Source organism: Canis lupus, chromosome 24 (assembly GCF_011100685.1).
Source record: "Canis lupus familiaris isolate Mischka breed German Shepherd chromosome 24, alternate assembly UU_Cfam_GSD_1.0, whole genome shotgun sequence".
Lineage (NCBI taxonomy): Eukaryota > Metazoa > Chordata > Mammalia > Carnivora > Canidae > Canis > Canis lupus.
The window spans coordinates 1,677,004-1,699,479 of NC_049245.1; the positions used below are offsets into that span (position 1 = coordinate 1,677,004).

Genomic DNA, 22,476 nt, shown 5'->3' on the forward strand with positions numbered 1-22,476 from the left:
CTCTACTCAGTAAAATACTGGGTACTGGGCTCTCTTAATACTAAGGGTTGTAGGAAGGTAAAATCATTGATAAGTCTACCAGCCAACTCTCTAAATAGTGACTATTATCCCCAAAGTCTGCTTTACCTGCATGCTTTTGTCTAAATTTACTATCTTGGCATATTTTTTTCTATTCCTGACACCTTTCTTTCCCCCAATTCAGTGGATTCCCCACCTGACTCATAGGGAGTGTCTACTCAACAAAATCCCCTTTGGCTCTGCAATGCAGGGATGGGGCTTTGGGCATACCAGGACTGAGACAATTCTGAAAGATGAAGAGAAGATAAGACTATATTGAGAGAAATCCACAGAACCAAGTGACTTGCAGTCCTATACAGGCAAGGGAGAATAGTTACAAAGCAAATTTTCCCTGTAGCACCCCAGAGTAACCTCAAAGGTAGAGGCAATGAGCCTGGATTAAGTGGCCTGTGGGCAGCAAAACACTGGAGGGTAGAACAGCTGTGCTAGGGTCTGTTTCTCAGAGGGACTAAAGCAACAGAGCAGTATGTATGAAAGTGTTGAGTAAACTTCCTGGGATCACTCACTGTCAAATAAACTACTTGCACTGGAATCCTTATTTCATGATCTCTTTTTTGGGAGAATTCAATCTGAGATGGCATCTACCTCTACTGTACCATTATGCAGGCACCAAGGAAATACCGAAAGCACAAAGAGGTAACAGTGAATTTCACTTACAGGGAGTTCCAAAGAAGACCTCCTGGAGGTGGTGACATCAGAATTGAGGGAAGAACGGTCACTGAAGGTTTTGAAGATGAGAAAATGCAGGCACATAAAGCAGAGAATGAGCTCCATGAGCTTCCTTTCTGCAGGTCTTATTTATATAATACATATGCACATATATATATGCATACATGCATGGAGCCCAGGGCTGAGGGCAGGAGGCCTAGAAATGTCCTAGGTAATGTCCTAGGTGGCAGAGTTCAGGGCAATCATCACATGTAGTTGCCTCATGAAAGAGGTACTATGACCCTCACTGGGAGGTGGGGGGTGGGAGTGGTGGCATGAGCTGGGAGATACATGAAGCCCAAGAAAAGTACCCTGGAACATTAATCTCTCACCAAAAGCGCACAAGCAACAGGTAATAATTTACCTGGTAATTGAAATGTTTAAATAATACAAAAGGAAATGTGGATGTGCTATGGAATAGAATGTAATTTGTAGAAATTTAAAAAATAAGCACCAAAGAAGTGCTCTGGTGGTCGCAGGCTACCCCAGACTAAATGCTCAAGACTCTAGAGAATATTATACATCCAAATCCTCTGACGTTAGAAGAGGGATATTTGAGTGAAAATTCTAAAAAGTTCTCTGGAAAAGTATTGAGCCGAGAGCCCAGCTTCCAGCTTCCAGTTTACATCTGTCCCTTAGTTTTGTAAGGTTATAAATTCATTTTTTAGTTCAACTAAAATAAGGAGTATGCCTCTAATGGGCCATATCTTGGCGATGCTGAGAGAGTATCATCCAGGCTCTGCTTCTCTGGGCACAGAAAAGCGGGTGCCCTAGAAAACACCACTGGACCCTTGGCCCATGCTGGAGGTCCCCAGTGGTTAGTTCCAGGTCTTTCTGCCTAAGAACTTCCTCTGGCTGAGAGTGTGCTTTGCCCGAAGTTTGAAGGGGGCGAGACATGCCAGGGAGTTCATGTTTCAGAAGCAACCTCCTAAAAATGAGGCACCTAGTTCATTGTTCAGTAGATCAATGGACCAGCTTCCTTGCTTTTTAGTGGGATAGTTCTCTGAGGTGTGTCCTTACAATGAGCCCCACTATCCACAGGCAGAAACTGAGTAGTGCTCACCTTTTAATGTTCCTCCTTTCTTCCCATCTCCCACTGGTGGCTCCCCAAGTTCTGTCCCAAGTTAAGTGTTAAGCATTAGAATCTTTGTTTCACAGCCTGTTTTAATGGGGGAAGGGTGAGGTGAGGAAGTAAGCATCATCTGTCATGCACTGTGAGAAGCTGTAATGGTTGTGTTATGCAAAACTAGGAAGCCCAAAGAGAGAGTAACAATTTCCAGGGCAGAGTGATGAGGTGGGGGGCAGGGAGTGCAAAGTAAATTTCTCAGATGTGGTACCATTACAGCTTAGTGAGACATGATGAGTTGGAGTTCACCACACAGTTGCAAAGATGAGAGGGGTATGCAGAAATAGAGGAGAGAGGATGCAAGGCCATACGGCATGAGGACCCTTGTTGACCTGAGGAGCAACAAGATCCTATTGGAGGCTTCATTTATTTCCTCTGCACAGTGGGGGTACAGGGCCAAATAACCTTCTAGAACCTGTTGATCCCTAGTATATTTTGTAATTCCAGCTTGAGCTCTCACTCGGGGAAAGTGACAGAGGCCAGGACTCTGGACTACCGACTCTGCCAGGAGCCCTTCAAAGAATTATGTTTAGCAGCACGAAGTAGGAGCAAAGGAGAAAGAGGGAGGGCAGACAGCCAGCATCCCTCCAAAGGGCCTGCTTTTAATTTAAGCCACATTGGTGATAAGTCTCAGTTGATCAGAATACACAAGAAGGGGTAGACAGGCTGTTGATGGCTGTGACTTTGGAGGGGGGAAACTGAGTCTGGAGGAGGAAAAGAAGGAACCTGGGGGCAGGAGAGAGTAAGAGACAGTATATCTTCAAATGGAAAACCTGCCTTAAAAACTGAATGAGCTAAATGGAATTATGAGCAGAAGGAGCCTAGACAACAGCTTTCTCCAGAGGCTTTGGGGTGCAGGGTGGGTGGAGATGGCTTCATGCTGCTCTTCTTGGAGTGGTCCTCCCTCATGAATGAAATACTGCCATGCTTGCTGGATATCTTACCACAGTGGGTTTAATAGCCATGAGTCAAGGTGCAGAATTTATACAATATTGAAAAGGAAACTACTTGGATTTATTCAGGTGCACACCAGATGTTGTGCTGGCATTCGCCCTGCTAGGAGGGACTCTTGGAAATCAACTGCAGGCCCTGGAATCCCACACTCCTTTCTCAGTTAACCCTTAGGAGACCACAGCTACCAACCCTGACACCATCTGTGGTCAGGAGGGACTGATGGTCAGGCAGTCAGCAACATTTATTTGATGTTCTATGTGCAGAGCCATGCCCAAAGCACGATAGGTAATATGTGAGAAGTATCATGAGGGATCTCTGTGTTGCAAAGAATTTATTTAATCTGTGTGGTAGAATCTACATATAGGATAAACAGTTGTGATAATTTGCATGTTGAGATTCATTTAACTAATCATAAGATCCTCCATTAGGGAAAAAATGTCAATTGTGTATCTGCATTCTCAGAGTTTTCATCTATGTGGTTGGGGACCCTAATCTGGAGGCTCACAGAAAAAGGGGGTCATGCTTTAGCCTCCTTTATATCACTTCTCCTACCCAAAGGCCCAAGTGATGTACACAGCAGGGGTCTAATAGATGTTCCTATAATGAAGTTCCTCAAGGGACCTTGGGTCACTCTTTGTGGGCTGCATGGTTCTGTCCATGTCATGTGACATCTCTGGGCCATGGTTTTCTCATTTGTAAAATGAGAGATATTTCCAAGATGAGGTCTTCTCTTTCTCCTCCAAAAAATAACATAAAATCCAAACCTGTCCTAGGAAAGTAGCCAGTGAAACTCACATAGGTTGAATTCAGCTGTCAATTCAAGTTTAAAGTAGTATTTGCCATGGAAAGCACGTCCTCTTGTGAGCATGGCCTAAGAGTGTCCCTACAGTATTTCCCCCCATCTTGTTTTGGTATGAACCATGCAGCATGGCCCTCATTACTATAGAGCAAGGGAGCACTTGAAAATTGGTTTCACTGACCACAGGAGAGGACAAGGCTCTGTGGCCTCAGCAAAGCCCTAAGACCTTAATGCTTTGGGCGACATTTGTATTAAATGTTTGCTTAAGGAGACTCATAGGTAAGAAGAAAATCCAGAGTTATTGGAAATGACCCCAAAAAGTGATCATTAGAATTAGAAGACAAAAATATAATGGAAGAAAATTATTTTCTATGCCATATTGATCAAGGCAAAGCTATCTGAATCTGGAAGTTTTGGAATGTTTTGGCATAAAGTCCTTGTGGCATCTTTATAGATGTATTACCATGAGGAGAAGTCACCCATGATTGCGTCTGTCTTTCAGGTGAAATATGTATTTCTCCCATTCAATTACTGGCTCTGTTAAAATTATCAGTCATGACTCTTTGATATCCTGGACAGTGGTGGGCTGGACTACCTAAGCTGAACCAATCAGAGTCTTCTATGAAAATTCTTTTAATTAGCACTGATATGGAGGGTCCTAGTTCCTCCATGTTCCCAGCATTGCAAGGAGACAAGTCCCAGAATTCTGGAAGAAGCCCTAACTCCAGCTTCCTCTGACAGCCAACCAGGAATGAAGAGGCAAGCACGCAAAGAGAACAAGGACAGTGGACAGTTCTAGTCCTTGGTCACCTCTAGGGCCAACTCCAGCCCCTACTCTACAACTTCTTTCTTGAGGTTTGAGGTTCTTTTATCCCATCTCCTATTTTAAAGTTTCTTTCTTTCATTTGCAAATGTAGAAATCCAAAATGAAAGAATTCCTGCTCTGTGTAGGCACACACCTTCTCAGAGGTCTTGGAATAATAATTGGCCGTTTATTCCACCCTCAGGATCTAGATTGCTCTGCCTCTGCTTCCATCTGTGGCTGCTTGACCCAGGAAGGCTGGAAGAAACAAATGAGTTTTCCTATTGAGAGAAAGGTGCTGAACATTCTTCCTATAGTATCTCTAGAACACTCTAAGAAGGTGAACCAGCTCAGGCATCCAGGAGTTGTGATTTCATCCTTGTTCAAATAGCCACCCTTCTAGGTGGCTGGCAGAAGACAAGGACAGATGCACAAAATGTCAGAAGAAGGTTAGATCTGCCTTTGCACAGCACGTCAAGAGATCTTTAGGATAAAATGGAAGAAATGATGACAAGAGAGACCAATCAATGAATTGTGTTGGATTAGACAAACTCATCTGCACCCAAACTAGGTGAAACAATCATTCACCATTTTAAACAGATTTTAGTCTACTGTGGTGGCTTCTCCATGGATCAAGAAGGTACTGGACATAGTCTTTTTATGGGATGTGTAATATTTCTTATAGGATTTCTGACTAGATGTTGAAGGCCAGAGAATATTCAGGAAATTATCTCCTGGTAACTGAGACCAGAGAGAGTCTACAAACACCTGACTCTTAGCATTTCTAAGATCTTATTCAATAAGTATTTGAAACTACTGCCAATTTTCAAGGCTCTTGCTTTAGCAATGTGTTTAAGATTCAAGAAAGAAGCAAAAAGAATATCCACCTGTGAGCTGGAGCACATATCAGGGATTTTGAAGGCTTTCCATTCCTCACGGAGTACAGTCAGAACTCTACAGGAGCATCAGAAAACCTTCCATGGTTGGGCTTCTTACAGATTTCCAGCTGCAACTTCCTTTTTTATTTCTTGCTTTTTATTTCTGTTTACTTCCTGTGTCCTTTTGAGGATTTGCTCTTTAGGATAAAGAGCAATGGTTATACGTCTAATGGTTGAAGTATAAAATCATATTAGCAATTCAAAGGAACATTTGGCAATTAAAAAATTTTTTTTAAAGATTATATTTATTTATTCATGAAAGACACACACATACACACAGAGGCAGAGACAGAAGCAGGCTCCACGCAAGGACCCCGATGCGGCACTCGATCCTGGAACTTCAGGATCATGCCGTGAGCCAAGACACTCAACCACTGAGCCACCCAGGCGTCCTGGCAATTTTCTAGTAAAGTTAAACTTTACTATATACCCTATGATCTGCCTATTACTCTTTCAGGTGTAAACCCTAAAGACTTTCCCATCCCACACAAGGAGGAATGTTCATTGAAAGCACTTTTTATTTTTATTTCTTATTTTCTGGTGATTGCTTAGATGTTTTTTATTTGAGTATAGTTGACACACAATGTTACATTATTTTCAGGTATACAACATAGTGGTTCAACAGAAGCAGCACTTGTTTCAAAAATGAAATTATCTAAATGTCCATTCATTGGCAATGAACTAGAGGTAGATTTTAATTCCTACACAGTTATTAAAATCGGTAAACTACATCTACTTATTTCAGCATAGATGACTTTGTAAAACCTAATGTTGAGAAATAAAGCAAATTGCAGAAATATTATATACAAATAATAACTCATTCATATAAATTAAAAAATGAAACATTCTTTATGGGAACATACATATATTGTGAATTTTAAGATATAGATCAGTGGTATGTGAACCACCTTCAGAATAGAAGTTTTTTGGTGAAAGAAGCCAATGGGATAGCAGTGAGTTATGATATCAATGAACACTGTGTGTCTTATTTTAAGATTGTCCAAGCAAATATGGTACCATTTTTTTGAAAGCTCCTTTGAAAAACGTGAGTGATATGTGCATGGATGCTTGTAATATTCATCAGTAAACTCTGAAATATTTAATAATTGAAAAGGTTTGGAAAGAACTAAGATCTGATAGAACAGCAAATAGAAATAAGCAATGGATGTAATATTAATATAAAATAGTGCAGAATTAAAGGGTAAAACCCAAGCAGAGAAAAACTTCTACTTTATTTTCACCTTCTATTTTAATTTATATCTTCTCTGTTTAGGATTTTGTGAGAACTTTAATTTTGTGATCATATTGCATGTTTTTATAAACCACCTCAAACTTTTGTAGGATAAGGCAAAGTTTAAATAAACCAATAAAACATCTCACCCTTTTCATAACTAAATAATTAATCCCAGTACTTCTAAGGCATATTATATGCCTTCTACTATTATTTTGGTTGCTTTAATTATATAGAGAGGGTCATTATTACTTGTGGCTAAAGGATAAGTCTTGAAGACATTTAGGATGAGATCAACAAACTTCTTTAAAGGTCCAGGTAGTAAATATTTTAGGCTTCACCTGCCAGAGAGTCTCTGTTGCAACTATTCGATGATGTATTGCAGCAGGAAAGCAGCCATAGACAAAATGTAAATGAATGGATGTAGTTGTGTGACAATAAAACTTTATTTACAAAAGCAGGCAGCAGGCTGAGTTTGGCCAGGCATCATAAATTTGCCACCTCTGATTTAGGAGACAGTATTCTTCAAGGGATTTTATAGGGCCATCCTGAGGAGCCTTTCAAATTGTGCCCTCCTTGAAGAAGCCACAAGAAAAATCATACCTTGGTTCTTTGTATAGTATGAACAAAAGCTTTGACTTCCAAAACTGAGTGGAATAGGGATTTTCTTATATTTATTTTTATTTTAAGCAGCTCTTCATCTGTATAATTTCAGTTTTTCCCCTTAAAGTAGTACATCATTATTTCCAGAGACTACACATTTTCTTTAAAGTCATTAAATCTGTGACTTGGGTAAGTCTCAGGGAAATTCTGTCCAAGAACCTGTGGGACCTAACTAGAGAGAAGACTCATTAACAGTGACTTGCTCAAGATGGGGTTCCTGCAATATCCCGCTGTTGCACTCGGCTGCAGCATCCAGTTGTCAGGTCCCACCCCTACAGACTCCCATGAAGCAGATATTTAGCCAACCACCCAAGAGTATGAAGAGAGGGACAGAAAAATACTCACTTATTTACTATTTCTTTCATTCATTTGACCTATATTTGCTGAGCATTATTTATGGATCTGACCATGTTGGACATGGAGAATATAAGGATGAACAAAAAAGTCATTGTGTCTTCCCCCATAGAACTCAAATCAGCATCTCTGCAGCAGGGATTTGGACAGAGAATGTCAGATATTAAAACAAACCAGGGCTCTCATTTAGCTGGCAGTTCCCATCTAGATTGAAAGATGATAGGAAAGGAAAAGCAAAAGCACATTTCAGGTAGCATGTACTTAAACCATAAAGGTAACAATTTGAAATCTTCTGATGGTCATGGACACCTGAATGTGAAAGGATCTTGTACATTGTCCAAAATGTTGATCTTATTGGAGAAGCTCTTTCTATCTGAAATTCAAGGGGGACTTTTACCCGAGTAGGATTAGTGGTATTTTCATGATTATTTTTGTTATTATTACTTAACTTTATGAGTATTGCCAGCTGACCTTAGGTGATTTTATTGTGCAGAAGTTAGGAGTCTTTTGATGGAAAATGGTACCCTCCAAAAAAATTAGATGTGGATGACTCCTCCTACAACCTGGCTCCTAGCCACAATGAAAATCAGTTTCAGATAAAATTCTGACACACATACAGACTTTTAAAAATAAACAGTTATTGTCAGGCAAGCCCAGAAGTAGCTCCTATAAGCTGTTATGCTGCTCAATGAATTTCTCACTCTCTGTCCTTGAGGTAATATGACCACAGCCTCACTTGGAAGGTTTGTGTAAAGTGGCCCTCCAAGGTCTCACAGACAAGCTTTTGCTAATAATGTGGCTGATTTCAGGCAGACAGAACCCTATGGATCCCTAGTTGCATATAGAACAAAAAAAGGTCAAGCCTCAGAATTGTCAGTCCTCTGGTTGCATGTCCCTGTTTATGCAGGAGTACACCTCTGCAAGATTTTGCCAATCTACATACCTTGGTTACTTTCAATTTCACCAAATATGAACACATTTTTAATGTGTATCAGCTTACTAACAGGCCACAAACTTCACTGAAAATACACTTATAATAACCAGCTTTAGATAGTATTTGAAATGTAAATAAAAGAAGCTTTTGTTATCACTGTCTCTGGAGATTGGCTGCCTCTCTAATGGAAGGGAAGTGTGGCTCCTTGGTGGGAGCACCATGAGTACTTGAATTGTAACTCAACCCAAGCAACAGGCACATAATTTTACATCCCTCTTTCTCTCTTTGTGCTCAAGTATTATAAAGTAAATTATGGGTAATACAGCAATCATGGAAGCTTATAAACACATGCTTACTATCTATACTTTTAATAATTCATTTACATAATTACTGAGACCTGGGGAGAAAATGGTTATTTTTTTAAGAGGAAGTGAGAAGGTAGAGTGTAACAGTAATCAAATCGGGGAAATAACCATTAATAAGCACCCCTGACACATACAGATAACAGATGATAGATAGATAGATAGATAGATAGATAGATTGATAGATGATAGATAGATAGACACGTTGAATAAACTTAAGTTGTAGGCAGAGCAGCTTGTAGTGGTTGTATCTAAGACATGTACAGCATAGACTATTAGTAAAGGCATTGTCTTCACAGGGCTACTGTGAACAATGACAAATCTGAACTTAAAGCCATCTTCTGATGGCCATCTTCTGCCCTATAACAAAATCTGAAAAATCGTAGACAAAGAAGTAATGTAATGTGCTTCTTTGGTGCTGAATGCTTCAACTCCACCACCACATTAGCTCTTTCCACAAGCCCATGTGGTAAGCACTATAATATTCATTGAGGAGATAGGTGGCTACTAAGCCCTCTGCCCAGTGTCATTCAGTTGGTGAATGGCTGAACTTGTTCTCACCCAGTCTGAGTGAGTCCAAGTCCATGATCTTTCCATTCTACTACACTGAGCTTCTGGTTCCCTACCAATGGGACTTGAAGCTTATCCAGCTCTTCTAAATCATGTGTTGGTGTTGGCTATGATGTGCATTTTTCTATGATATGCATTTGTTCCTGCAGATTGTCCTAGGTGTGTCTTTTTATCATGTGAGTTCTTCCCAAGGCCAGCTAGATATGGCTCAGAGTCATGGACATTTTAATTTGTGAAATGTAAAAATGTCCACTATTTTGTCAGATAATTGATGAGATCAATTTACAAGTTTGCCATGGACCAGATTTTTCCTTCTTCTCAGGTCCCCATTTCTAAGCCCCTTTTCACAGAAGATGAGCTTATTATTTCTGGGAAGTTTGAAATTTTATTTTTTTTATTTTTTATTTTGAACTTTCTCAACTTTGCTTATTTCCAGTTCAAATCATTTTTATCATTACTGACTCCATCCTTCTCTGCTATATTTAAGGAATAATGATCTCTTTCCTTGTCAATGAGAAGCCTTTGCCTTTGAATCCAGCTTTCTTTCCTCCTGAGGACTATAACCTATTCATTATCAACATTGATTTTCAACCTCTACTGTGCTTTGGAATTCTTTTCCTTGACCAATAGAAGATGATGCTCCCTGACAGAAATCAGTATTCTTTCCACCCTATAACTCCCCCCCCATCTTTCCCTAATCTTTCTGTCCTAATACATTTTGAGACTCAGCCTTTCTGAAGATTTGTGCGGTATCTTGTTTCACTTATGTATTTCCCAATCTTATGCCCCATTCCCCACTCAGATAATCTGATCTAAAGGTTAAGCACTAGATAGACAACACTTGCTCTTGTGCTTGCCTTGATTTTGTTTCTGTGGTATATTAACATTTAAATATTGGTTTGGACAGCTCCAAAGGATAGAAGATATATATGTGGCTTGTTCACTACTGTAGATTCAGCATATAGTGAATGTGCAAGAAACATCTGTTGAATGAAAGATTCGATAAGAAATGAAAAGAAAAGCCACCAATATAAGATGTAAAAATAAAAACAAACTAAAATGTGACTCAATATTTAACTCTTTGGTATTATAAAAACCAAATTTTCAGATCATGTTTTGCATTTCATTGGCTGTTAATAATGATGGATACATAACCCAACAGTGGTTCCCTTAGTCTACCTGGAGGCAGGGGCATTTAGTTATCACAATAGCAGGAACTTCTTGCTTTTGCTTCCTACTGGAAGCACAGTACCTGACATGTAGTAGGCACTCAATAAGTATTTGTGCAAAGAATGAGTTAATAAAGAATAATAAGTAAGTTGGTCTCCGTTCTCACTGACTCTAAAGTCCTAGGCCAGACCCTAAGAATCACATAATGGAGACAGCCAAACGTCATGTTTGTAGATGTCAAAGCAGTGTATAACCCAAAATGTGGCTGACTCCTTTTCCCTGTGGTCAGATCAAGCTGTGAGTGGATATCATAACACAAGAAACCACAAGATACTTGCTTCTGTGTGTTGTGGTAGTGCCTGCTGGGACACTTAGTATAAATTTTAAAAATACAAATAAAACTAAAAAAATATAGATGTGCTTACACATTTTTAAAAATAACTTGAATAGAACACAAGCCATAAAACAAAGCAATCTCTTTTATGGGGATTTATAGACAGGAGAAATCTGTGTGGATGGGGATTATGTATACGGGTATTGTATATATGTGTGTTTTGTGTATTGATAGACAAAAGAAGATTCCAGCAACATGTCCTGGCACATAACAGATGACACCTATGGGCACATAGGCACACTGGTGCACAGGGATACACACACGTGTGCATATACATACACACATGCACACACACACATGTACACATGCATCACAGACATGATGAATCAAAGGATGGGCGCTATGTAGGTAGAGTTAGATGAAGAGTACTAGTACAGTCCTCACTCTTGAAGGTCAGATAGCCTTTATGTTTGTTTGGTACCTTTACAGTCCTCCCACAAACAAAAGTTAAACATTGCACTGCTAAGTCTGAGTCAGATCACAAAGATTGAAATTGCAGCAGCAGCACTCCCGCTCCCACCACCACTAACAATCACCAGAAGCATTCACAGCCACACTATTGCAAATTTACCCACGCACCTTGAAGCATAGCAGCTAAGTGGGGATAGGGAGTGACTGCTAGCCCTACCTAGAATTTTCTGCTCCTCTGTGCTTCTGGCTCCAGATTTCGTGCTGCCACCATGCTGGGCAGGCCCACCTAGATGCTCTTTTGCTGAGAGGACAGGTAAGGTGCATAGCCTCAGCAGGCATTGCCCCCAGGGAGACTTGGGGTTGGCTCCTGACAGGAGTTCCCATCCTGCTCTGTACAAAGGTTATTCTTTGGCACTTGGTTTGAAGACCAGCAGAAGAGAGGGCCTTTTATCCTTCTCTTTAATTGGATATGCCTTTCAGTCCCCATTCTGAGCTAATGAGGAATGTCTCAGAGCCTCAGAGGGAACATGCCAGCTGTGGGGAAAGATCACAGACTAGGACCTCGGGCACCACAACCACGTTTGTGTTTCTTGTTTGGCATGGTTCTGGGTTTCTACAGGCAGAACGGAGTGCATTTCATGTTGGGAATGTCGAACATAGGCCAAACACTAGGAACAGAGGAGGAAAAGGAACCGATCTTATCTCCTTCTTAGCAAATCAGAACAGATGGAACTATAGGAAGCCACTTCACACTTTTTCCTTAATTTTTTTTCAAATTACATAACCTAATAAAATATTCAATTTAAATATCCTGAAGTATATTGGTAAAGGCTGCACAGAAACCTGTGCTAGAAAGAGTCTTGAGTTAGAAATGGGAAAACATGTCCAAGCCAACCAAAGCAACTTAAAATTAGTGGATTTAAAAATCAGTCTCAGAAGTGAAACTTTGGAAAAGCTACATACTCCACAACCAGTGCTCCTGCTCATGGCTCGTGAGTGGTGGCCCTGCAGGTGGACACAGAGCACCTCTCACCTAGCAAAGAACAGATCCTGGAAAGTTAGTGGGGGAATCGCTTCAGCAAATGGCTGTAAAGGTGGGGAAGTAGGACCAGTGATAGAGGAGACCAGTATATGGGAAGAAGGAATATGGATGCCCTTGACCAAGGAACTCATGATACAGGTGTAAAGTGTCAGGAATGCAGAGTGGGAAGTGGAAAGCATGAGTCATGTGAGAAAGGGAGTCATGGAAATGAGCTTAGGAGTGGAATAAGCTGAAAAATGCCATCTGTGGTGTTGGTGGAAATAAGGCTGGCAAAAGATGAGCCAAGGCCTCCAGGTGGGTGGGCCTTGATCACTGCTGTATGATGTACTGTGGACAGGTTCAACTCTCAATCTCTGTTACACACCACTCCAGGAACATCAGCAAAGCAAAAGGGAGAGGGAAGATTTCAAGGGCAGTATTTGGTCATAATCACTTTGTCTCTATGGAGACCGTAACAAGAACTGCACATTAGCAAGATGATCTAGGCACAGCCGCCACACTCAGTGCCTCCCTCGTGAAGTCCTCCAGGAATGCAATTTGAAAACATGGTGTCCAAGCACCCATTCATTTATTTATTTACTCAATCATTTGTGCCAGTCACTGTTTAGGGCATGGAGGAAATAGCAATGACAAAAATAGAAAAATACCTTGTTTCCATGGATTTTATACTCCAGTGTGAGGGAAAGGATGATAAATAAAAATACATGTCAGAGCAGTTGGTATGAATGAAAGCAAAGCAAGGTAAGGAGGAAGGAGGTTTTATGTTCCCCAGATGGGCCAGCAGGGATGAGGCAATGCAATACCATTTGAGCAGAGACCTGAATGAAACAAGAGACTGAGTCAGGAAGATATCTGGGGGCAAAGCATTAGAGCAAAGGGTACAGCAAATGCAAAGGTCCTGAAGGGAGCATGCTTGATGCACTTCAGGAATAGCAAGGAAGGCAGGGGTTTGGGCTGAGTGGTCAATGTGACCCAAAATAGGAGCTTGGGGGTCACAGGAAGGATCTTACAGTTTATTCTTTAGTGAGATTGGGAATCATCTACATGTTTGGGGAGAGTTGCCACATATCTTAACTTGTACTTTTAAAACAAACACTTTGACTGTTTGAAAGGTCATCAGAGGCCATTGCAATAGCCAAGGCTGGAGAAGGTGATAAAACTGGCAGGATTTCTGAGTGAATGCTGGATGTTGGGTCCAAGTGAGAGTTAAGGATGTCTGTGAGGAGTGGAGGCACCTTTTACTGAGGTTACTGGGCTGGAAGGTGTGGCAGATTTAGGACTTGGCAATAATACCCTTAAACTAACAGTTACACACTTGAGCGGAACACTTCTTTCCAAGGCTTTCTCTGTGTTATTCCAGAGCTGGACACGGTGAAAGGTGGCAGATGGTTGTTTCCTTCATTCTGTGACTCCGTAATTAGAGCCCTAGTTCCAAAACATTATTGTATATTTGACTTACCCAAAAAGATTGTTAAAAAAATACAGACTCCAGAAGCAGCAGAAATTCTGATTCAGTGGGCCAGGATAGAGATCCGAAAAAAAGAGTGTTCCCTAGCAAATACCTAGGGAATGCTAATGCAAAGGAGTCTATGGGCCACACACTGAAAAACCCTACTGTGAAGAGGTGCACTTAATGGTTTTGCTGTCATCAAAAACAATGTGCGAAGAACACACTTCTCCTAGGTTGACCCAGTGACATCAGCCCAACCCACCTGGATAACTCATGTCAAAGATCTCATGGTATTGGCCCAGATGAGTCAAGCCTATTAGCAAAGGCAACAGATCCTATTAGGAAGAAGGATAAATAGAGCAAGCCAAGCCAACACTTAGAACACTCCTTTTCTGCTCATCCAGTTTTGAAGGGTTGGTTAAAGCAAGCCATGAGACGTCAAGGATGTTATTACCTGAACAGAAGATGGACTCGGTTGTTGAGTTCAAAGTGATGGGCTAAGAAATGAGCAGCCTTGAAGGGCTACTTTATGGTAAACATCGAGAATATCAGGGTCTCATAGGTACCTGCTCTGATTTTTCTTTTCTTTTTTTAAGCTTTTATTTTATTCATGAGAGACACAGAGAGAGAGAGGCAGAGATGCAGGCAGAGAGAGGAGCCGGATGCAGACTCGATCCCACAACCCTGGGATCACACCCTGAGCCTAAGGCATATGCTCAAACACTGAGCCACTCGGGCATCCCTGCTCTGATTTTTCTAGCTAGCATTTATTTGAAGGTTTTAGAGAATAATGAAAACAGTTCCAATAAGGCCATTTTTTAGGGTCCTAATGTCAACTGAGGTAGATATAGTAATGATCACATCCAGGAAATTATGTGTGACCAGTGACTTTGCACAGGACAGTCATTAATGCAACCCTAAGCAGGTGATGGAACTCTGCATCATTTACAGAAGACTTGTGTCTGTGAGCCCACGTGCATGCTTCCTCTGGTTTGACATATCTACTGTAAGATCCTACATATTAAATGTGAGTCCAGAGCCATGGATAAGCAATGCTGGTTAAAATACAGATTCCCAGGCTCTGGGCTAAATGTTTTGAACTGGAAACTGCAGAGGTTCCATACTTTTAAACAAGCTTTTCCATGTGATTCTGATACACAACCAGGCTGATACATCAACAATGAGGACAATTCCTCTAGAAAGACCTTCCCCAGGTGTTCTGCTTGATGTCTGATGTACAAAACAGAAGTTGGATTTGGAAACCGGCATGCAACTGCCTTATCTTTTAAAACAGGTGATTCATGTTGGTGGGTGACTCGAGGTCATCCAACAATCCCTCCACTAGCTAGCTATTCCTTCGACATCAAGTTAAGACAGAGGTCCACATGTGGTTTATTTTGCAATTTAACCATTAGAGAGAAGTAGCTAAACATTTGTGTCAATGTGAAAGTCTTTAATGGTAGTAGCAGAGTATGATATGGAATCTCCAAATTGTGTGTTGATAGACATCAGCTTCAGTATAATTTTCCAAGCTTGTAGATGAGTGTGAGTTCAGAAGCCACGACCATAAGAGGCCAACACTGAATTATCTGCAGCAATACTGAGAGGCCAATGCCTTAGAAGAGGTAGGGCTCAAATTATGAGCAGATAAAGGCAAAAATGTCTTTGGGATATCATAAACTGTGGATATTAGCAGGAGTTTCTCTTTTTCTCATTAGTCTTAAATAAACTTTTTATTTATTTTTATTTTTTGGTACATGGTTCTAAAATAAAAAAAACCACTGTGATTCAGAAACACCTAGCATTTAATAGACAAACATGGTCGCAGAATGTGAAATTGCCATAGTGAAGAAACTGTGGTTTGTGCTCTTGGTAACATACTAAATCAGGCTTAGAATGTACCTGCTCGAATTTTCTGGAATATGAACCTCCTGTGTTGACCTCCAAAGGCTCTGAATGACTTTTCTGGAGAAGTCCTAAAGATTATTAGAAATGCGTGCCACCTCGGGAAATGAAACATGGCTTCAAGCCCTCAAGTTGTGTTCTGGAGATGACCAAGCACAAATTGAATAGATTCTATACAGGCAGCAGAGCACTACTCACCTCAACACCTATGAGGGTCAACAGATGTCCAAATTCACATTTTTCTCTCAATTCCACCCTTTCCCCTACAGTATCTGATGCTGGACTTGCTGGACTCTCTCCAATGCTCTTATTCCTCCAATCCATTACAGACATAGTGCCATATCTGACATTTTGGAGATTTTCAAGTCTGGTATTTCCTACCTGAACATCTTCTCTCTGTCCTTGTTTACTCTTTCGGTGATGTCATGCACAGTCATGGCATCAATTATCAGCTATGCAAATCTTTCCAGAATTCTACTGTCAACCTAACATTTCCACTTTTCCAGACTTATTAAATTTAACATTTTCTTTACAAGGACAGCAACAGATTTTTCTGCAATGACACTGTGGTCTGTAGCCCCACCAGATGTTCCAGTGACATTCCTGGGAAGCCTTTGTCCTAATGAGGAATAACAGAATCTTGGGAGAAAAATAGTGGATGGGAATGCCACTGGTGATGAATGCTCTGATCAGGAATATACCATCCCAGAGTTAACTTCTATCATTTCTTCAAGCTGGGTTTGGGTTCCTGCACAACTATTAGAGTATCTTGAGGCAGCGCCTGCTCAAAATCTGCATGCTTCTTCTTCTTTTTTTAATTTGCATACTTCTTATCTCTTGGGATAATCCACAGAAATGGCAATAAAAATAACAACATAGATGCACAAAAAGAAAAAAACTCTGCTCAGAGTTCCAGGTACCTTGTGCAGAAACAGCTGAGTAAGCAGTGCTTTTGAGGCATTAGCACATCTCACTTAGCAGTGAGTCCTGAAAGCGTTCATCGTTTACATTCAGAGTGAAGCCAGACACAACATCTGGAAAGGGGCCGGTCGAGTACCATGTTGTAGATGCATTCTGCCTCACCCAAATTTCCATGTAGAACCAAATGTCTGCTCTTCTGTGTCTTAGCCAACATCTTAAGAAATCTTCAGAATTTTTCCAACTCATCTAATATGAATGAAAAAACATCCCTTTGTTCTAGAAAAACCTTTCTTTCCAAATATTTGGCATCATGAAAACATAAATTTCAAATTTAAACGTCCAGGTCAATTTTATATTCAAATGTCCTGATCCCATTCTGTAGTTGAGTTATAATCAACACTATTCATAAGTCATTGACGAGCTTGGTTATTTCAGAACATGTCTTAGAGCTTGGAATCCTCACTCAGAGCTCAGTTCTAAGGATTCAAGTTTTTAGTTAGGAAGTCAGCTAGAAATACAAAAGTGCAGTGTTTTTTTGGCATTGCCTTGGGAAAGGAGATGGTCGGTTTGGTGAAGAGTGAGTTAGGGCAGGACGGGAGGGGAGGAAAGGCAGAGATGATGCCGTGGAGAGTTTTATTTGGAAATGAATTTCAGCCAAATGACAGGACTCTAAACTATTTGACGATCACTCTTTCCTTCACTCTCCATTCAAATTAAACAAACAACATTTTTTCTGTCCCTCCTCTTCTTCTCTTTTAGGCTTTTTGTATGCAACAAAGTTGTGCATGGTACCTCTGATTTGAAATATTCCACCAAAAGCACAAATATGTTTCTTTTTTCCCCTCTTCAATGAGAAATGTTTCCAAACGACCTGAAAACAAGATGTAATTTTGGGACATGTAGTCAGGTGAAGAGGTTGTACTCATTTTCTTCTCCTCCTAACTAAAATCACACCTGTCCCATGAACAAGCCTCCTCTGCATGACTCCGGAACACTCCAGCACTGGTGACTATGGACATCTACCATACGTTTGACAGAATGCTAAGCACGGCACAGTCATCACATTCAAGGTTCCCTGCAACCTGTGAGGTAGGTGTCATATTATCTTCACCTTTTAGACATGTAAACCAGGGCTCAGAGTTTCCAGTCATTGCCCATTGTATCAAAGCCATATAGTTTAGTAAAGGACAAAGCCAGGGTCTGATGCCCCCCAACCAGTGGCCAGCTCTTCAACTCTTTCTGGTGCTTCTGTCCTCCACAGCAACTTCGCTCATGATTCCTTTAACTTGTTCATGTATCTCCAACTTGACCCAGGAGCCCTTGCTGATGGTTCTTGTCCTGGGCTTTCTCTGCATCCAGGATACGACCTCACAAAAGGATTTGTGCAGGAATGTATCAGAAATGTCAGCTGATTGAGATTAAAGGTCATTCAGGATAGATAAAAACCAGAAACTCAAAAAATAGGAAAGTAAACTTCATCATTCCATGTTTTGTTGGCACTAGCTTATATCAATGGTCGTTAAAATTGTGTTGCTTCCAGGCAAGTATCAAAATAAGAAAAGAAAATCCAGTAACACACATTAGCTTTGCTGAATGGACTGGATCAGTTTTTTTTTTCTTTTATGATTGCACTGTAGTGGAATATGGGAGGAGGGTTGGCTAGACACCCCAATGCAAGGAGAGTCCAAACACAGTCTAACTTCCACCCTGAGTCTCTGGCTTGGATCCTACCCTGCAATGGCTGTCAGTGTCCCTGTACCTGTGGACACTGGATCCCGTTTTTTTTCCCAGAAACCACCTGTCCCAGTGAAGCTCTCTGGTCTCCAACAGTTTCTGCAGTCTTGACAGTTCCAGTGCATGGTCCTCTCCCAGATAGACAATGTGCACTTAAAGATAGGGAAGGAAGTTCAGCCACTATTTATATATGTGGAATAGACCCCTGGGAAAATTCTAGAAGGGTCTGAAAAAGCCTCTTTTATTTATGCAGGCAAAACTAGCCTTAGAATTAGTTCCTGTATTGACTGTCACAAAGAAAGATTCAGAGGAGACAACACAGAGGAATAAGGCTTTGCCCAAACCTAGGGTGCGCGCGCAGAGTGACAGCAATGAAAGGGGGAGGGCCCCAGAGGAGAGCTGATGCCAGGCCAAACCCCACTGCCCATTTGGGCCCCACCTGGAGCACAGCCCAAGGAGGAGCTGCAGCCAAGGGAGCCGGTGTAAGGGGTTTTAGGAAAGCTGCCTTGACAGGTAGGGAATGTCAGCTTTCCATAGAGTAACGCTCTGTTCGCCACTTGTCCAAATAGAGATAAATCACCAGTAAATTCTTGCTGCTGTCGGGAAGGTCTGGACTTCAAAGCCTAAAATTCACAAACAGGAACCTTTCATTAACTCTGGAAAAAGAATTTCACTTTATTTCAATTTGTGTATTTCAGTTATTTAGTGGAAGCATATATTGCTGACCAACATGGCATACTGTTTTGAATCAAATACCTTTTATTACATAACCATCAGACACTGAGATTATTTGGCTAAATGCTAGACCAGCCTTCATCTGTACCAAATGTTTGGACTTGCCTTCTTAAAAGATGAGACAACTTCTCTTTTTAGTTTTTTAAAAAAGTAGCTTTTTAAATTTTTTTAGCTTTATTCACCAAATACTGTGAGACTAAAAAAAAATAATAAAAAATAAAAACCTCAAAGCTGTAACATTTTTATTTTCCTGGAGTTCAAAATATTACCTTTCTTCATTAAATAATGTAAAGCATCTTTCCTGAGAGAGGGAATAACAGCATGATATGATCTGGAGTTAACTGCCTGGTGGCGAGTGGTTTTGCTTGGATGAACAGCCTACTTATCCCTCATGTCTCCTCTTGTCCTCCCGCCACAGCTGTGCTTAAATATTCAATGTCAGAATTATTTCTTTCATCAGGCACATGCAAATGGAATAATATTCTCTCCACTGAACATTGCTGCTTCCTGGACCTTCTAAAGCTCAAGCCAAACTCCTCTTTTTGTTTTTAAGAGACATTGCCTCACACAAAGAATATATTAAACATTGATCTTGAGCAAGAGCATTCAAGAGCAAATTGGGATCCAGGCTATTTTCAGCTGGGACAACCATTTCCTTCCAGCTTCACTTGAAGATCAGATGTTTGACTCTTCCAGGAATCAAGGTGAAGAAGGATAAACATGCAAGTTTGAAGAAAAAGAAAAAAAGCAACCCAACTTGTGTTTTCTGTAAGTTGGTGGCAGCATATTTAACTGTTAGCCACCACTGACAGGGTTTGGAAAAGTCATCAGTGGGAAAGTAGCCAAAACACCGCTCAAGCATGGGTGGTCGCCAACAGTAAAGGAAAGAGAGAGAGAGAGAGAGGGAGGGAGAGAAAAGGAGAGGAAGAGGGAGAGGGAGAGGGAGAGGAAGAGGGAGAGGAGAGGGAGAGGGAGAGGAAGAGGGAGAGGAGAGGGAGAGGGAGAGGGAGAGGGAGAGGAGAGGGAGAGAGAGAGGGAGAGGGAGGGGAGAGGGAGAGGGAGACGGAGAGGGAGAGGGAGAGGAGAGGGAGAGGGAGAGAAGATGGGGGTGGGGGGGTGGGCCGGGGGGAAGGGTGGTGGGGGCAGAGGGAAGGTCTTCATACAAATGCTTTGCACGTGATGTGCTACCTATCTGCTTTCTTATGAACCTAAGACAGCATAACTGTCAACATCCTGCTGGAAGTTCAAATTAAGAAACATCAAGGAAGCATTTCATATAAACTGAATAAAACGCAGATGACTCAGTCATCCATGCAGCTTTGAGTGGAGTGGGCTGTTGTGCACCATGCTTCCTTATTTCGAAATTGTCAGGTCATGTCACGTCATGTATTTTGCCTCCAAAAAGTCATGGTCAGATGGATTTGAACACCAATCTGGGGAAAACTCCTTTCCATTATTTAAGTTTTCTCTTATTATTAGCCTGGCTATGCATTATTAACAGGACAGGGCAGGACCAGGCCCCAGATTAGCAGTACAGCTGCCAGCCAACTCAACAGTGAAAACAGCTAAACCTAATATACTATAGAAGTACTCACAAACACCATGGGTTTAAGAATTTTGTGAGAACAGCATGCCTGGGTGGCTTAGCGGTTGGGTGTCTGCCTTTGGCTCAGGTCATGATACCGGGGTCCTGGGATCAAGTCCTGTATCAGGCTCCCCCGCAGGAGCCTATATCTGCCTATGTCTCTGCCTCTCTCTGTGTGTCTCTCATAAATAAAATAAAAAAAAATTTGTGAGACCGAAATACTACATTCTTGAAGGAAGAGTTCCCTATTAGATTAGTCATAATGATAGCATTGATAAACATAAATATTTTTTATTCTTTTTTTTTAGTATAAGTAGTCTCCATATGCTTCCCTCTCTGTTTGATTTGTAATTATTTTATTAGTGAGATGCACATTCATCAAAAAATATGGGTAGCATTGCTGAGGAAATAGAGTGACTGCCCTTGCAAGGCAGGCCAGCTCCACTGTGACCCTAGATAGCCAGCAACACCCTTTGATCATACCAGTGGGCAGTCCCCATTTCATGGCAGACTCTTACTCTGCTGTGGAGCAAAAAGCATTCAAGATAAAGTTCAAAGGCAACATTTTCCCAAGTGAATATTTTATATATACTCAAAAAGAGCTATTTTTGCTTTGTTTTGTTTTGTTTTGATGAAGTCTCCTTCAAAGGCTGTTTTAAATGAAGCCCTGCTACCTTTCCATCTAGGACCAAAATCCAGGATTTTCTGACAGACTCCATCCTTGTGATGATCTCTGTGCATTATGTAATGAATCTGTGATTCCATGACCCAACCCACACCTCTCACTGTGCCTTGCCCATTTATAGGGACACAACACAGTGACCTGCTTATTCATTTAGAAGGCAGCAGAACTGATGCTTATCCTCACAGAGGGCAGCCTCCTGGGTGTTCTTGCTTTACTAGATTGTCCACTGTATAGGTTCTGAGCAAGAGGCAAAATGGGTTCCCAGGAGATTCTTCTTTTTTTCTTCTACCTGCAAAGTCACAGTATTCTAACTGGAAAAGTCAGTAGTGGCCTATATGTTTGGATGATCTGCATGGTAACATATAATTGGTATCACTGGATTTGTTCCACATACTCACCAGTTGTGTGACTAAATTGGTCACACTTTTTGCATAAGTGTGGGTTCTGGAAATCTACAGTATTTTTGAGTCATACTATTGTTTGGGGAGCTACACATTTTGAGAGAAAAACATTGCAACATACCAAGAAGTGTGACCATTAGCACCCAATCTCCACTCATCTCAAGCACTCACTGGGATAAGTATTATATGCTTCAGACATGTGGCATTGCTTTGCCATCAAAGCTTTTTTTTCTTGTGGTATTAACTCAATAATGCTGCATTAACCTGATATTGGAAGAAACACAGGCTCTAGTTTGTCACATGGTAGTGACTGGCTTTTGATTTTTTTAATTATATAATCCAATAGCAAATCCCATATGTGGATATATATATATATATATGTATATATATACATACATATATATACTCATAACATTCATTCATTTTTTTGAAAAAAAATTTATGAGTATAGTTGAACACACAATGTCATATTAGTTTCAGGTAAACACTAATTTGAAGATACACCCCTGTGTTCAATGCAGCAT

General features: G+C 40.9%; 2 long non-coding RNA genes across 4 annotated transcripts in view; one reads left to right on the forward strand and one right to left on the reverse strand.

The window, feature by feature from the left end:
* Window positions 1–964, reverse strand: part of LOC111092195 — a 32,999-nt gene extending 32,035 nt beyond the window's left edge. For all 3 annotated transcript variants that reach the window (XR_005377341.1, XR_005377342.1, XR_005377340.1), the window contains exon 1: window positions 736–964. This is a non-coding gene — a long non-coding RNA (uncharacterized LOC111092195). The remainder of the gene's footprint in view (window positions 1–735) is intronic.
* A 53-nt stretch (window positions 965–1,017) lies between these two features.
* LOC102151159 lies at window positions 1,018–20,624 on the forward strand. Its single transcript, XR_005377343.1, has 4 exons — window positions 1,018–1,138; window positions 17,572–17,901; window positions 19,742–20,049; window positions 20,495–20,624. It is a non-coding gene; the product is annotated as an uncharacterized LOC102151159 (long non-coding RNA).
* The last annotated feature ends 1,852 nt before the right edge of the window (window positions 20,625–22,476 follow it).